The sequence below is a fragment of the Kogia breviceps genome, chromosome 10, assembly GCF_026419965.1.
Source record: "Kogia breviceps isolate mKogBre1 chromosome 10, mKogBre1 haplotype 1, whole genome shotgun sequence".
NCBI classification, from domain to species: Eukaryota; Metazoa; Chordata; class Mammalia; order Artiodactyla; family Physeteridae; genus Kogia; species Kogia breviceps.
In genome coordinates, this window is record NC_081319.1 from 104,764,298 (window position 1) to 104,775,573 (window position 11,276).

The following is an 11,276-nucleotide window of genomic DNA, read 5'->3' on the forward strand; positions in this document are numbered from 1 at the left end:
AAGGGGAAATACTCAGCGTGTCCCTTCCGAGCAGCTGGGACAGGAAAGAGGGCAGGAGCCGCAGCGGGAAACTGCTCTGCTTTCTACCAAGTAGAGAGAGTCCTTCACCTGTTTCTCTTAATCCTCCGCAGTTTAGAGTGTAAACACCCCTCAGAAAGTTGTGCCAGCGGCTGCAGTACTTCAGACGCCCAGCTGGCTTCCTCTCAACGCTCCAGGATCACGCGTTTATTGGGAGTTATTTCTGTGCGAGGCCCTGTGCCCGGTGGTAATGCCAGAGGTTAACAGACAATAACACAGTCACCGCAAGGGCAGGACTTGAGTTTAATCCCTAATTCTAGCCCTCTGCCTTTATTTGGCAAGTCTCGTCTGTGAAGTGGGGTGACGATGCCAGCCTCGTGGAGTAGACCCTAGGACAACGTGCTATTCTTTTATAAAACAACCGACGTGATGCCCAGCGAGTAACAGGCACTCTGTAGATGAAAGTCCCCCCCGCCCTCCCCCGAGGAAAGTGGCCCAGTCGTTGGGTGGGAAGGATGGTCGATGCAGCCGGGGCTGGGTATCCGAGCAGCAGCCGGCAGCCGCGGGCCCTGGAATTGCAACCGGAGAGGACACGGACACTTCGGGAAAGGAGCCTTTGAACGGCGCTTCCGGGGGGACGGGGGAGGCATGGCGGGCCGACGGGACGGCACAGGCCAGGCCCGGAAGTTCCCGGTCGCACACAGCCTGCTGCGAGGATGGGCCCGCCCCGGGGCTGTGGTGGTGCCTGAGGGGGCAGCGGGCAGGCCTGGGGGGGCCTTGGGTGACCCCAGCGTTACCCTGAAGGGCCACCGCACGGCCCTTCGGGGCTCCTCCAGGAGCAGGGGCTGTGTGGTCCTCGTCCAGGAGCTTCTTCAGAGCCCCGGGGCCCAGGACCAGCCCCTCCCTGACTGTGTTCCCGCAGCTGCAGAGGGTCTTAATCGGCCCCAATGTCCACGGGCCAGCTGAACCCTGAAAAAGAGCAGAAGAAACATATCACGCGACAGCTTGGAAGTAGCGCTGTCCCCGGGCGTTAGACTCTTAGCGACGTACAGTGTCCGCTTCTGAACAAGACCGAAGGCTGTGAAGATGCTGAGGCGGGACGGGAAGGCACGGAAGGGATCCCAGGGCGCCGCCCCCGTCGGGGAAGGCGAGGGTCGTCGTCAGCAGAGTCTCTTCCGAGGAGCCTCCTCACCGGGCAGACAGGACGTTCCTCCCCCTCGTGGAGACCAGAGCGAAGGGAAGGTCTGGGGCGGCCCGGGGCTCTCCTCTCCCCCGCCCGCCCCGACCCCCGTGCAACGAGCAGACAGCGGGGTGCGCAGCCCCGCGGCTGCCCTCGGGCCGCTCGGGGGCCAGGACGCAGCACACGTGCCACAGGGCCGGGAGGGGGGCCGTGGCGCGGCCTCGGGTCGGTGCTGAGGGGCATTTTAAAGGCTGCAGCGCCTGCGATCTTCAGAGGGGCCCTCATCTTCAACCGCTTCTGGCAGCTGCTCGCACGACACCAGGGGGCTGTGGCTGAGAGGCGCTGTTTGCCGCGGAAGTCTGAGCACCCTGGAGGGTGGGCCCCTTGGGGGGGGCGGGACAGGGCCAGACGCCGGAGCAGGAGGCGGGATGGCGGCCCGCCTGGAGCTTGGAGGCCGGAGAAGGAGGGTCCCTGGAAGGGAGGCGGAAAGGGGGGTCCAGGCCGAGCGAAACCTCCGGCAGTTGTGCCTCCTCCTCCTCCACACCCTGGTCCTCAGACTGGGACCCACTGCCCAGTGCCTGGAGCGTAGCAAGTGCTCAGTAAATGCGAGGCAGCAGAATCACCTGGGAGTCGCTGGAGGGTGAGTTTCGCCAGGTCCGCCCCCTCCTCCTTCCTTCCTCTCCTCATCTTTCCCACGCACGAAGCAGGCGGAGAGGCTGGTGCACGGGTCCCCAGGTAGGAGGGCCCCTTTCCCTCACTTTGCTTGTTTGAGCTGCTTCTGGGGAGAGCAAGGATCAGAAACCCAGGGTGGCCTTGGTCAGAGGCACCACGCAGAGGGCACGGGAAGGCTCCCCCTCCTACACGTGACAGGGACTCAGCCGCGTGCGTTTACCTAGTGCAGAAGGCCTGGCCCCCCTCAGAGGGCAGACGCTGGCGCAGCCTGCTGGGCGGGGACGGGCCCCGGTCCGGAAGAGCCTGCAGGGCCTGTACAAGGATGAGCAAAGAGGTGTGGCCACGGGCGAACGTGAACTTTACACGCGGCGTTTCGTCCTCACGCCACGGGAACCGAGTAGTGTCAGTTCTCTTGGACAGACGAAGAAACTGAGGTCCTCGGAGGCAGGGTCAGGCGTGGGCGAGCCGCTTCCTTTACCCCAGGCTGCAGCTGGAGAAGCAGCCAGCCTCGGTCGGGGTGCCTTCCATCGAAGCCCGCACGGCAAGCCCCTGGGCCGCCGACGTCAGGGTCACCTGGGAGCGCCTTAAACTGGACCCCATCCCAACCTTGCTGAAGGAGGGTGTTCCGGGGTGGGGGGCTGGGGAAGGCCCCCCAGCAGCCGCTCCTCTGACTGCAGCTTCCCCAGGACACCCTGGGGCTCGCGTGCAACCTCCCACAGCTGCTGAGATTCGTTTCAATTTTCTTTCAAAGAGGCTTTAAGGGAGAGGCAGCAAGCTGAGAAGGTTGCTTCTTGAGCAGAAAAGAATTCACAAACAGGAAGTGATTCCAGCAATGAGCAATCAAAGCCAGGTCCACTCGTGTGTGTGTGTGTGTGTGTGTGTGTGTGTGTGTGTGTGTGCGCGCGCGCGCTCCTTTCTAAGCAGATGTGTTACATGCCAACGTGCCAGCAGGAAAACTAGGGCACCGAGGGCCCAGAGCAGGTTTGGTGGACCCTGGGCCTCCCTTCCGTCCTGACAGCGTTTCACTAAACAATTGCAAGAGGATTTCTGACTCTGCTCAGAATTTCTTTATCGATCAGGATTCCTTAGTCTGCGACGAATGGAAAAACCCTGTCTCAAATAGGCTTCAATAATAAGGAAATGTATTGTTTCCATCGTAAGGGGCTCCGAGTGGGTCTCCGGAGGCGGTGAATTTAGTGGCTACAATGTCGGAATGGGCCAGCTTTCTTCTGGCCAGCCGTCCCGTGTTGGCTTTATCCCCAGGCTGCGGCAGCCCAGGCATCATCGACCCACAGACAATCTCTGCACGAGAGAGCAACTCATCCCAGAAGCCCCTCGGACGCCCGGGGCCTCAAACTAACCAGCCTAACAAACCCAGCCTGAAGCAACCACTGGCGAAGGGAGAGGGAAAGCCACAGTGGGCTTTTAGCTCTCAGGATCTCCCCTCGGGTCAGGGTCCAAGTTGTGGCTGGAGTCTCCCCTGAATCATGCATTGAGGAGCGTAGAAATCTTTGTTTTGTTTTGTTTTGTTTTTTGTGGGCTTCTCACTGCTGTGGCCTCTCCCGTTGCGGAGCACAGGCTCGCGACGCGCAGGCTCAGCGGCCACGGCTCACGGGCCCAGCCGCCCCGCGGCACGTGGGATCCTCCCGGACCGCGGCACGAACCTGCGTCCCCCACATCAGCAGGCGGGCTCTCAACCACTGCGCCACCAGGGAAGCCCTTGTTTTTTGTTTTGTTCTGTTTGTTTTGTTTTTTTTTTTTTTTTTTTGCGGTACGCGGGCCTCTCACTGTTGTGGCCTCTCCCGTTGTGGAGCACAGGCTCCGGACGCGCAGGCTCAGGGGCCGTGGCTCACGGGCCCAGCCGCTCCGCGGCATGTGAGATCTTCCCGGACCGGGGCGCGAACTCGCGCCCCCTGCATCGGCAGGCGGACTCGCAACCCCTGCGCCACCAGGGAAGCCCCCAGCATAGAAATCTTAACAAAAGCAGGATTCTGCTCCAAAGGAGGACAGGTGAGTGGAAGAAACATGTCTGACAAACAGCTAAACTGTGACAGCTACAGCTTCTTTCCCAGAAGAGAGCTGGTTTGGAAAATGACTTAACATGGAGCTAATCCCAAGGGTGTCTATGACCCTACGTAAGAGGACAGTTTTACCGCGCCCACCAGTGGTCCACGGGAAGAGGCTGAAATGAAGCCTGCTCCGCCTCCCGGAATGAGGGCTCTGGAAGCAGACGGTAGGCGGGGATTGGGAGGGATGTGGAACGTCAGAAGGCAAGGTGCCGAAACCTGCTTCTTGTCTGCGTCCCTCCAGGCCTTCCAGGGGACATCCAGGCCCTAGGTTGTCCCACAAGGTAAGCCTTTGGCACCTCTAACAAATAAGATCGTCTCCACGGAGCCTGGGCTTCTTTCTGCTGTAGAAAACTAAGCAAAGTGTCTCAAATGCACAGATGCTTGGACAGCCTTCGCTGGATGAATAAGTGAGTGGATGGGTGTCTGACCAGCACAGCTACGTGTGTTTCCTGTTAGGCTTCCTGCAAACAGTGAGCAGTGCTCTGAAGAATGTGCTGGGAGGTCAGTGGCAGAGCCAGGACCATGTCCTGGCAGAGCTGTGGTCTGGTCCAGCCCCTCTGTGCAATCTGGACATGGTCCGTGGGGACCGCAGCTGAGATCAGCACCGGCACCGGTTCAACCCCACGCTGCGGGGACGAATGAGGGAAACGACCTCCGGCGGGGGGCTGGGCCTCTGTGGGCGCCTCTGTCTCCTCACTCTGTCCTCCGGGCCTCGGGCTCCCACGTGGGGAGCACCCTCCAGTTTCGAGGCCTGTGTGCTCTACCCCATCCCAGAGGGGGGCGAGGCCCAGGCCTGTGCGTATTGTTTCTACGAGCCGTAGCGCATGGAGTGAGACTCCCTTATTTAAACTGAGATAAATTTTGTATTCGAAAACATCTATTTGGGGGAACAGATATTAGCAATATAAGAAACTAAGTTGAGCTTTAAAAAAATACTGATATGGGAACTCAGTGGCGCTAAATATGGAACATTATTACGTTGTGTAGAGGAAAGGAGGCTGGCTACGTTTTATTTTATTTCATTCTATTTGGCTTTAAATTATAGGAATTTATTCTTTCACAGTTCTGGAGGCCAGAAGTCCAAAGATAAGGTGTCAGCAGGGTTGGATCCTTCTTTTAGTAAAAATTTATTTAAAAAATTTTAATTGTAGTAAAATACACATAACACATAATTTACCATTTTGACCATTTTTAAGTGTAGAGTTCAGGAATGTGTGTATACACACACATTCATGTTGTTGTGCAGATAATTTTAGATAAATTTTTGGTTGAGGTGCGACTATTACTGCAGGAAAGTGCAAAATTAAACGCACAGCTCCATGAATTTTCACAAAGTGGACATTCCCATGTAATCCAATCCGGATCAGGAAATAGAATGTTATCAATGACCAAGAAGGCCTCCAAATGTCTCTCCCAGTCACCACCCACCCACGTCCAAAAGGTAACCAACCACCAACTGCCTTCTACCAGCCTGGAAGGAAGTTTTCCTGTTTTGGAACTTTGTATAAATGGAATTATATAGTATGTACTCCTTTGTGTCTGGTTTCTTTTGTTCAAAGTCATGTTTGAGAGACTCCTCCGTGCTGTGCTAATAGTTGTTTGGTCCTTTTCATCGCTGTGTAGTATTCCATTGTATGAATATAGCACTTTTCATCCATTCTGTTGTTGATGGAAACCTGGTTGGTTTTCAGTTTGGAACTATGATGCCTAATATTCCTTATTATCTCAGTGAATATGCTTCTGTGAGGATTTTTGGTTACGCCTTTTGGTGCACATTTGTGATGCAGACCCAAGGGTAGAATTGCTGATTGGTGGGGTTTTCGTGTGTTCAAATTTAGTAGGTGTTATCATAGAATTTTCCAAAGTGGTTGTACCAGTTTACATTCTCACCAGCAGTGTATTAGAGGTCTAATTACTTTACATCTTCGCCAACTGTTGATATAGTTTGTCTTTTTAAGAGAATTTTTTTTTTTTTTTTGCGGTATGCGGGCCTCTCACTGCTGTGGCCTCTCCCGTTGCGGAGCACATGCTCCGGACGCGCAGGCTCAGCGGCCATGGCTCACGGGCCCAGCCGCTCCGCGGCATGTGGGATCCTCCTGGACCAGGGCTCGAACCCGCGTCTCCCGCATCGGCAGGCGGACTCTCAACCACTGCACCACCAGGGAAGCCCTAGTTTGTCTTTTTAATGTTGTCCATTCTGCTGGGTGTGTAGTGGAATGTCACTGGAGTTTAAATTTGCATTTCCCTGATGAACTGTAAGGCTGAACACCTTTTCATATGCTTATTGACCATTTGGTTATATCTTCTTTGGTGTGACACCTATTCAAGACTTTGACCTCTTGTTTAAAAGTTGGCTTTTTTTTTTTTTTTTTTTGATTTGTAGGAATTCTTTATATATTCTGGGCACAAGCCTTTCATTGACTATATGTATTACAAATATCTTCTCCCACTCTGTGGCTTGCTTTTTCACTCTCTCCCCTAGTAGTGAATTTGTTGATCAGAAGTTCTTAATTGTAACACAGTCAAGACTGTCAGTTTTTCCTTTAAGATCAGTGCTTTCCGTGTGTTCTGTCTGAGAAATACGTGTCTATCTCAAAAGTCACGAAGGTATTTTCCTATGTTATTTTCTAGAGCGTTATTGTCTTTCTTACCCTTTCACATTTGCATCTACAATCCATCCTGGAACCGATTTTGCATATGGTGTGAGGTAGAATCATTCTTTTTTTTTTTTTTTTTCTTTAAACTCAGCCTTGCTTCTTTCAAAAACCATTCATTGTGATGTTTCAAGCTAAATGATTCAGGCATTCCAGAGAAACCTGGCTTCCAGAGAACAATCTCCCTATTTGTTATTTTGTCCCTAGTTTGAGGAAAAAACTCTTTTACCCCCATCTGTAAAAAGAAGATATCAAGCTGAGCTAAGACTCATTTTATTGACAACTGTGTGAGTGTTAGGAAACAGTGTACCCATGGTTCTGGAACGTCCTAGAATTTCATCCTTACAAAGAGGGCACATCTCTCTTTTCTGTGCTCTTCTTGGTGTTTCTTTTTCTAAAAGTGAACATAACTATTTCCCTTTTGCTTGAGGTGCAGTGCCTGGATCTATGAACTCCTGCCTTATCGCACTAAAGGTAAGGAGCTGTGGGTCACCTGCCTGGCATCCGTCTTCTGTAGCCACTGTTACCTGGCTCAGGACGAGGCGTGGTCTCTGGTTAGATGACGATCAGGCTGCACAGCCTCCGACTGGGGGGTGTTTCTCCCCAGGTTAGATTATTTATTTACTCGCTAGGTTGTAAAGCTGTCTGCTGCAGAATCTAGGAAACTCCTCTTCCCGCGGCGCCTTATCCCCGTAGTTGAAATCGAGTGTGAAATCCTCTGAGATACAGAGTTGCTCAAAGTATGTTTCATTCTCCCTTTTCTCCGTCAGTCCCGCTCTGAGTGCCCCTGGCTGCCTCGCTTTCATTCTGTGCAGCTCCTCAGTACCTGGTGGCTTTTGCCATGACATTGTTTGCTGGTGAAAGTCACTCTCCTCTGGTGCTCAGTGCCACATTTTCTCTCCTCCCTCTTTTCACTTTTATGCCTGTTGTATATAATCTTCAATAGCTTTATTGGGCTGCCATTTTGTTTTGAAAGAGATGTTGGTCATTTTAAAGAGCAGGTTTATCTTTTAGCAAAAATTCATCTTCTTAGAGTTTTGGGGCCTTTGTTAGTAGTTTGTTTGATTTCATGAACCCTCTCCCCCCAAAACAAGGGCTGAAATTTTACAAGGCATGCTTCTAAAAAAGTAACTTTCATTTGGTTTTAAGAAAAGGTCGAGAAATTTGCAATGTCACAGGCTAACTCTTCACTGGTCTCAGTTTCCTTGTCAGTTAAATGGAGGAATTGGCTCTTGAGGACGCTTTCAGCCGTAATATTGTAGATTTATCTGCAAAGGGACACAGCCAAGGTGGGAAAGTCAGGACTGTGAATCAGTCATATAGATTTAGTTCACCTTTCTTAAGGTTTTATATTTTTAAAATTTGTATATGGAGACATTCTTATAACAGAAGTCAATCTTACTAGGTTTCATCTCACACACACACACACACACACACACACACACACACTCTCACAGCAAAACAATGCAAAGTCTGAGTAATGGCTCACTTAGACTTTAACGTTCAACATGACAGTAAAAGTGAAGTACAAAAAAGACTTTGTATAGTTTTTTGGCATTCATTTCAAATTTAATCTATTCATTTATTTTGTATAGAACTATTTAAATGTTGATATTTCACAGTTTTAAACTATTGATTTTAAACTATTTCACTTGGAGTTTTTTGAAAATACATCTCAAAATCAGATGTACCGTATCCATTATTATTTTCCCCTTTTGATAAGTAGTCTAAAAACACATTTTTAAAAAGCTCTGGCGTTGGAGGTTTCTGGGGAGTGGTTGCTGTATCAGCACACACATATTGGGCATTTTCTGTATATCAGGCACAGTGGAGGTGTCAGGACGTAAAGTAAGACATGCCTATTGTCCTTAGGAAGTCTGCAACCTACCTGGACAAATGAAACGTAAAGAAGTAAAAATGTAAATAATGATTAGGACCATGATTCCTTGGCATTTCTTTTTTAGAATCTGATAAACTGATTCTAAAGTGTGGGCAAGAACTGCCAAGAAAAAGTTGAAATGAATTATAAGCAGTGATTGGGAGGAGGAAGTGCTTATACTGCCCGTTACCCAAAAGAACTATAAAACCATAGCAATGATAAAAGTCTGCAATAATTTAGGATCAAATAAGATAATAGAAACAGATCCAAGTATGTGTGTGTGTGTGTGTCTGTGCCAGTATTCAATACATGATAAAATTGGCATTTTAAATCAGGAGAAAAGATCATCTTAGATAATTGATAAACTCTTTGGAAATCATGATAGATGCTTCATCATATACATTAAAATAAATCCCAGATGAGATAAAGGTTAAATGTAAAAATGAGTACAAGCAAATAAAGGTAAACACTTATGTAATCTTAGGTGTAGGAAAGGTCTTTTAAACCAGCACATTTAAAGGAAAAGAGGGTTAGATTTGACTAATAAGAAGCTTAAAATACATTTTGCATTTCAAAAATCCTAGACAATTTTAATCTATAATGACAGAAAAAGTAGATCAGTGGTTACCTGGGGCCAGGGCGGAAATGGAAATTGACTGGAAAGGAATAGGAAAGAATTTCTAAGGGTGATGAAAATGTTCTCAATTTTGCCTGTGGTGGTAGTTACACAGGTATATACATTTGTCAAAACTCATCAAACTTTTCACTTTAAATGACTTCATTTTATTAACGTAAGTTGCATCTCAATCAAGTTGACCTTTTAAAAGCCTTGTAAAAATAATTAAAAGGCAGCCTATAAACTAGGAATATATTTGCAACATCTGTAACAAAAGGTGTGAAGATTAATAAGAGAAACATTCAGTGTAAAATGGACCAGGGATATGAACGGGGAAAAGAAAAAAACGGAGAAACTCTGTGAAAACAAACTCAACTCCGCCAGTAACCACAGAGTGTGAAATCAAAGCAAGCAGAAATCAGTCTCATTTAACACACTGGCAAAGAGGAAAAATAATAATACGTGTTGCTGATTAGTATGTGGTAAAATATGCACTCTCTGGTAGATGACATTTTGATGCACTATTATAAACCAGTAAACATTAAGATTTTGCAAATTTCCAAGTAAATGCACACAGACATCCTCACACATTCTTGAGCCTCCCGTCTCCATCCTAAACTCTCATCCCATCTATGACTCTATGCCATTCCTGAGCCCCTTCTCCTTGCTTCATCTCTAAACCTGATCCCATTCCTAAGCCTCACTCCATCTCTCACCCTATGTGGGAACTTCTACTCTTAAACTTGTATGTGCAAGATTATTCTTTGCAACATGTAGGTAGCCTTGATGAGCAACACACCACCCCATGTGGTGGCCATTGTAGGGTTCCCAAGAACAGCCAGGGAGCCGCCCTGGTGTACAAGCACACCTCCGGTCTCCGCTTGTGTGCACTTACTGATGTCCTCTCGGCAAATCAAGTCGCGTGGCCGACACAGATTTGAGGTGGACAAGTAGACTCCTTATCTTGATATCTTCCTTGATAAGAGGCAAATATTAGGTGGACAGGTTTTACAGCCTCCCACACAACATTATTTAATAATGAACTTTAGAAATCATCTAAATGTCCAAAAATAGGGAACTGGTAAAATTTCCAAAATTTCAACCAAACGGTGAGCCATGCACAACATTACAGAAAAACATTTGATATATAAAGATGCATGTGACAGTACAAAACAAAATACTCTGCATAAAACCACTTCAGTGAAGAAAAACAAAGCATGGGGAAAATGACCAGAGGGACAAAATCTAAAATGTTTTGCCCCTATGTCTGAACAGAAGGGTTATGAGAGACATGTTTCCTTATACTTAAAGTATAGGTTGGCCTGGTCTCTGCCTCTTGTTACCTGTGGGACCACAGGTAAGTTCCAGAAACTCTTCAAGCCTCAGTTTCTCCATCTATAAAATAGGGGTTATGCTAACACCTACCTTGTTAAGTTGTCATGAGGATTAAATGAGATACGTCACGGGAAGGGGTTCACACATAGCCACGCACATAAAAATTGGTCAATAAATGGTAGATAGGAATTCATAATTTTTTATAATTAAAGAACATAATAATAAATGCTGTTTTTAGACCACAGTTTGAAAGACATAAACTTACAATAGTATTTGTATTTACTTAGTACCCATTGACTGAAGAAGTACATGACAAAAAGGGTCAATATCTTTTCTGTAACGTTTTCTGTTAGATTTGTGTTTTATTAATCCCATTAATACCGATGTGAAAAATGGCAGTCCATATAATATGCGATAAATATTTACTAAATCCACAGATGATGTGTGCTGTGTTTGATGCCCTGCCAGTGATTTTTGTCTCACGGGTCGGGCACCAATTATTTGAGACAACAAAGGAAAAGACGTAACGGATCAGAGCGGAGCCTGATCAGTTATCTTGTAGGCAGTACATGGATAATGGTGGGATCCTGATATTTCCTAAACGATGTAAGACGTTCTCTCCATTGCAAATGGCGCCAGGGGTTTGTATCACCCTCAACTATGACCAGCCACAGTTTGGTCTATCTTGCTTTTCTTTCTTGGTTCAAACTCACTGCCCCAGAGGATCCGGGGAAGCACTGATTTCATAAGGTGGATGTTTTCTGGGTTTTTTAATCGCACATGTGACTTTCAGAGTTTGATTAGTTTGGAGTCCACAGAAAACCCCCCAGCTGATTTTGTCCCCAGTATTCTT

General features: G+C 48.1%; 1 long non-coding RNA gene across 1 annotated transcript; it reads right to left on the reverse strand.

The window, feature by feature from the left end:
• Positions 1-302: 302 nt before the first annotated feature.
• On the reverse strand, positions 303-3,397 carry LOC136792048 (uncharacterized). The gene is made up of 2 exons (XR_010835194.1): positions 1,069-3,397; positions 303-987 (listed from the first exon to the last, which is right to left on the reverse strand). It is a non-coding gene; the product is annotated as an uncharacterized lncRNA (long non-coding RNA).
• Between the last annotated feature and the right edge of the window lie 7,879 nt (positions 3,398-11,276).